Source organism: Chaetura pelagica, unplaced genomic scaffold (genome assembly GCF_000747805.2).
Source record: "Chaetura pelagica isolate M959 unplaced genomic scaffold, ChaPel_1.0 scaffold76, whole genome shotgun sequence".
In the NCBI taxonomy this organism is placed as follows: Eukaryota; Metazoa; Chordata; class Aves; order Apodiformes; family Apodidae; genus Chaetura; species Chaetura pelagica.
In genome coordinates, this window is record NW_009970723.1 from 13,469,213 (window position 1) to 13,475,780 (window position 6,568).

Genomic DNA, 6,568 nt, shown 5'->3' on the forward strand with positions numbered 1-6,568 from the left:
GGAAACTGTGCCTCGGCGGGCTTCTCCCTGTCCCCGCAAAGCCTCCTCGTCGTTTCCCTGCGCTGGTTATAGCCTCGGGAAACCTTGTCCTGCTCTCTTCTCTTTTTTTTCCTTCTTTTTTTTTTGAGTTCTTTCTTCCCGCATTGTTTGATTATTAACTCATATTTCTTTATTTCATCCCGGTTTTAACACCTTCATCCGTTTATTTTCCCCTCCTTCTGGCTTCCTAAAGTCTGATCTTGCACGTTCCAAAGCCTCTTCTTTGAAGTGCCATTTCCATTATCCTAGGAAGATTGCTCTTGAAGCCCTAAATTTTAAGTTTAGCAAGTGATTTTTAGCTGTTCCTACCCACAGTTCAATTATACAGATCAGAGGGCATCAAACGAGGGAGCACCCAAGAGGCTCCAGGTGAATTTAGCTCCGATCCAGGAGGGTCTGTTAACTCCTCATAACATCAACTACACTGAACCCACAGAGCCATTTGATTTCTCTGCTCCTCACTCACAGTCTGTTCCCCAGTGCTGCAGGTATAGGCAGACCACGGGTCCTTGGTTGGGGTGCTGGACCTGCTGTGTCTGACCTAATGAGCCCCATAGGACCTGGGGTGCTGTGGGGCAGGTGCAAAAGCTGGGGAGGCAGTGTGGGTCTGGCATGGCTGGCACAAAGTCAGGTCTCATAAACGCAGCTGACTCTGCTGGGTGTTTCTGTTCCTTTCCACTCCAAACACTTCTGGCTGTGGGAATGTGGTGCTGAAATACCTGAGCTGCCTCGGGATGGAGCCAGCTAGGTTCTGACAAAAGCAGATGTACTCTTTCCAGAGCAGAGCTGGCCCTAGCATTCATGTGGCACTGTGCCTGAACTAATAAATTGTGTTAGACCAAAGCTGGCTTTTCATCCATGGCCCGGACAATCTGACCACAGATAAATGAAGTCTGACTGCATAGTGTTTACCATACCATCCTGAGACATCAGAACTTTTGACTATATTTATCAGCATAGTATTCCTCAGAAGCAGAGAAGCATCAGCATCTTCAGCTTGCAAAGAGAAGACTGCGTTAAAAAGAGGCTGAAGTAAAAAAGAGCCTGAAGTGAAAAGGGATGTATGTGACTGTTAAACGTGGTCCTGGGTTTTCCAAGTTCTTGGACAATGCTGTAACCCCTGGGCTGCCCTTCTTTACACTTATCTGCTGTACAGGAGATAATACTATAATAGCTTAACCACTAGTACAAAATGTGGAGGCTTTTTAAATTCACATTGCAATATATAAGAATATCTTCTGGTGTAAAATCCTTATTTATCTTAAGTGCCACCATGGGGTTACAGTGCATGAGATGCCACTGTGCTACACAGAGTGTACCTTTCAGTGTTGTCATGATCCAAGACCCATCAACTAATTGACCCAGACCTAAGTACTAGGTCAGTCAAGGTCATTCTAGGTCAGTGTCAGGGGTCTCCAAGTGGGTTTGGAGTAGATACTGTGAGAAAGAATGCAAAAAATAAAGCATGTGTATATATGGTTTCTGGTCTTTTTTTTTTCCCCCAATCTACTTACACAGTGAAACTTTCCAAAGGAGATACATATATGTATATAAAACTCATTGCAACAGAGGCTTTATGTTATTTTAGTAGAGGATGTTTACAAGCAACTGGAGTTTTCCAAGATGGGTAGTCTCCATATCCACTCTGACTTCATGTGACAGATTGTTTGCAGCAGACAGCTGAGACAGACTTTTTGTACTAGCAGGATATTTAGAGTACATGATTACTCTTTTCTGATGCAGAAAAAGTGTACCACCACCTCACAGATCCTCCAGAGCTGCAATGCAAGGGAGAGAGAGAGAGATCAGACTGCAAGGGGAAATCAAACAAAACAGTGAACTACACCTTTGTGAGGACTCCAGAAATGGATCTCCTTTACTGTTTTTAGGTCTACAAAGCCATACTAGTGGGGCTTTGAGTCTTCAACAGTTACCTGGAGATGAGTCTTCTATGTAAACATTGATATGAGGACCTCTCCGCAACTCTATTTCTGAATGTGTTTGAAATACATAAAAGTATAAATAGACTTTGAGAAAGGTGCCTTGCTGATACTGAAGATGACTGAAATCTCTCAAAGTGTAGTACTGGGTTTCAAAGGAAAAAGGTCTCAGACGCTGCCCCGTCTCTTAAGGAAGGGTAGCTGCTTGTTACCCTTCTCCAGCCTGGAAGGTTGGTCTCACAGACTTGGAAAATAAATACAAATAAAGTAGTTCCAAGGGAAATCCCTAGTCCTTGAGGGCAGGAGTAAACCTCGGCGATGAGTTTTTCCTGTATGCAATGGGGCAGGCAGTAGCCCAGGTGGAAGCCAGCTCTGCAGAAGAAGCCTGCAGTTAATGGTTCAGGAGCTGGCTGGGATTTCAGCATCTGGTGCCAGCCAGCCAGGCTAGACTACCCACAAGCAGCCCACAAAACACCTGGCAGCACTAGCCCTCGGCTAGCATCCTATCATGCCATGTAAGCACTGGACATAGCTACCTCCTCGAGACTGCCTGATGTGATTTACAACAAGAGACAGCCCACGGGGAATATGTGCAGACAGTGAATTGCTGTTGGTCTGTAAAAGGCAGGTCGCTGAGCTGCAGTGGCATTTTGAAGACATTGGTAGGAAACAAAGCTGTGATAACTTTAAAGGAATAAAAGTATTAAATTTTTTAAAGTATTTGTCAAGAACTGATGGGCTGTTAAGGAGACAGTATGAAAGCACTTGTTTGAAGGATCCAGAATTTGAGTAATGGAGCCCTACATCCTTGATCAATTAGCAAATGGAGCTTAACTCTCACTACTGCATGAGGTATGATAGGCAAGAAGTGCTTTCAAAGAGAAGTCAAACACCTCATGCTTCCTATTAAGAGGAATAACCAGTGGAAGTATGCAAGAAAAGGAGCATAATCAAATTAATGGCCAAGAACACAATGCTAGATAGACAGCAGGATGAATTTGATTTAAATTCACAGAATACAATGGTACAAAAACCAAGATATATGTCAATAAGAATCTGGACCAAAGTTTTGACAATACAAGGCATGGAAAATTGATGTTTCAAAATAAGCTGAATGGAAATAATATTTTTTCTAGATACAGAATAGGTATAATTTGTTTGTCTAATCTGCAGGTAAATCTCAGATTATGTCTAGTTGCCATTACAGAAATAATATGTCCATTTGTGTTTTCAGAGATAGTTCTACCAAGAGATATAGGGTAGAGGAGGAAAGAAGAGATACATTGAAGAGACTAGTCAGACCCTGCCAGGCAGCTGCAAGGTAGATGAGGATCAACAGAGTATCCTCCTTTGGGTGAGCTTCTGAAGGAATGATGACAGGAAAAAAAGGCTGAGGAGAAAAAGAGCCATGAAGCTAATGGAGGACAAGAATTCACGCACATAGCTAGTTGTTTATGATGATCAATAAATCAAGAAGAATGAAAATAACTTTGAGACACAACCGTAGAACCATATAATATATTGGGTTGGAAGGAACCTATAAAGGTCATTTAGTCCAACCCCCCTACAATAAGCAGGGACATCTCACTCTAGAACAGATTGCTGAGAGCCCCATCAAGCCTGATCTTCTATGTCTCCAGGGATGGGGTCTTCACCACCTCTTTAAGCAACCTGTTCCAATGATCCACCATCCTAACATTAAGAACTTTTCCTCATGTCCAACCTAAATCTACCCTTCTCTAGCTTGAAACCATTACTCCTTGTCCTATTATTTACCGCTTGCCCTATCATTACATGTCCTTGTGAGCAGTTGTGAACAGGTCTTCCCCAGCCTCCTTATAGGCTCCTTTCAGGTATTGGAAGGTCGCTAAAAGGTCCCTCCAAAATCTTCAGGCTGAACAAGCCCAGCTCCCTCAGTCTGTCTTCAGAAGAGAGGTGCTCCAGACCTCTGATCATTTTCGTTGCCCTCATCTGAACACACTCCAACAGGTCCAGCTCCTTCTCGTGTTGTGAGTACTGCTGGATGCAGTATTCCAGGTGAGGTCTCACCAGGGCAGAGTGGAAGGGTAGAATCACCCCTCTTGATCTGCTGGCCACACTTCTCTTGATGCAGCCCAGAATGTGGTTGGCCTTCTGGGCTGCAATTGCACATTGGTGAATATGATTAATAAAAAGTCATTAGAGATTCTGGGAATAATGGTGTCAGTGGCTCAGAGGCCAAATCAGAGTCTGGAGAGCCCAAAATGTGTTTACAGTCAGAGGCAAAAGAGCCAGGGGGCTTGAGGAGCAGAGGAAGGAAAAGTTCTGGGATGGATTCTGTAGACCTTTTTGTCTGTAGTCCTACTTAAATGACTGAGAGGAATTTACTGTAGGCATGGCACTCTGTGTGCACCATCATGCAGCACTAGGGCACTAATGAACACTGCACGCATACCAGAGGGGCTTGGCCAAAGTGATGGACTGGGAAAATTATCTGAGCAATCAGTATTTTTTATTAACATGGTCATAGAATTCTCCAGTAGTCAAGGCCCAAGAAGATGATGTGACAATGATTGAAATACCAGATGATGAGAGTCTGGGCAAGAGCTTTAGCTGTGAGGATAGCCAGGCAGGGGTGTATTTTACATGTGTTATTCAGCAGTCTCAGCAGCCAAATTAATGTGCTTGAACAGTGCTGAGATGATTCATTACACATTGTTCAGAAATCATGTTATTTTATAGTTCTGTTCATTGAAAATTCAGTTTTATATGTTGTGCTCCACAGAGGTTTCACTGACTGTGAAAGATCTTACTTTCTACACTTCAGCTGTATTCAAGCCAAAGCGCTGCTGCTTTTGCAATATAAAGTAATTTAAGCTTTCCATTCTTTATTGGGATGTCCTGGTTTGAGAGTACCAGGATAAAAATTGCCTGTGGCCACGCTGCCCTGAGGCTGCCCAGCCCCCCAGCCGCTGCTGGGCTGTGCCTGTGAGGAGGAGAGGGAGGGCAGGTGACCCACATGGACCATTCACAGAGATCCTGCCCGTGGTGCTTGGTATAAAATGGCTCCTCAAAGAGCCCTTTTGGGCTTTGTGGGTGGTGTGTTGGGTGTGCTGGGGGCTTGTCTGCTCCCCTTGTGCTGCTTTTGGGATTCCTGCATTGTCTTTTCTTGCTGAAGAACATTCACAGAATCACAGAATTGTCATAGCTGGAAGACACCACTCAGATCACCACATCCAACTGTCAACCTATCCTCCTAAAAAAAAAAATAATCTACTAAAGCATGTCCTAAAGTGCCTCATCTACATTATTTTTAAACACCTCCAGGGTTGGTGACTCCACCACTTTCCTGGGCAGCCTGTTCCAGCACCTGACTACTCTTTCAGTAAAGAAATTCTTCCTAATACCCAATCTAAACCTCCCCTGGTGCAACTTCAGGCCATTTCCTCTAGTTTTATAATTATTTACTTGAGAGAAGGGGCTTACCTCCTTTCAGATAGTTGTAGAGAGTGAGAAGGTCTCCCCTACTCCAAACTAAACAATCCCAATTCCCTCAGCCTCTCCTCACAGGACTTGTTCTCCAGCCCCTCACCAGCTTGATTGCCCTTCTCTTAACTTTCTCCAGCAACAAAATGTCTTTGCTGTACTGAAAGGCCCAGAACTGAACACAGCACTCGAGGTGCAGCATCACCAGTGTCAAGTACAGGGATACCATCACTTCTCTACTCCTGCTGGCCACACTATTCCTGATACAAGGAGCTGTTCATTGAGACAGGTCATCTTTTCCTGCCTCCCTGAGTAGACTGGCTTGGCCAGCCACTCCAAGGCTGTTGAGGACTCTCGCTGGGACTCTGGACTCAGACACTACCATCTGCTGCTAAGTCACTTCAGACTTTTCTGGTTGGGAAGTAATTACCAACTGAGGAATGTGGGTTCTGTATTTATGTATTTGTATATATCTGTATTTAATTCACCATCATCATTATTGCCCCTTATTTTTATCTTCTTCTGCAAGGGTAGTGGGGGTACAACAGAGAGCATCTGTCATCCAGTTATTGTCTAAAACCGTGACAAGGATGTGATCTGTAAGTATCCTAACTTCATCACATAGCAGAGAAACATCTTAAAATTAACAATACCAAAGTTTATTTTAAGATTAATTTCTCCATATTCCTTTATCTGAGTATCTCATCTCCTCTACACTGAAGTTATAGTTTTTCCTAAAACCAGAGTCTAAGCAATATGTAAGTATTTATAGCTTCACACTGCAGTAAAAGAGATGTACCTTCATTTTCAGTGAAAAAAAAAATGTGATCCTGATGAGTTTTACATCTAAACTTCAAAAGTAAATAACTTTATGCACAACTCAGCTTCCAAATCTTTATTTCTGAGTCAATCTTTACCTCCTTTAAATTCTTAAAATACAACTAACTCATTAATCCTTCAAAACGTGATCTGAAATAGTAAATAACAATAATGGAATATAGCAAGACTAATAGAGAGTTACCATGTTTGAGGGCTGGAGGACTAGCCTTGTGAGGAATGGCTGAGGGAGCTAGGCTTGCTTACCCAGAAAAAGAGGAGATTTTAAGGAGACCTGACAGCTCCTT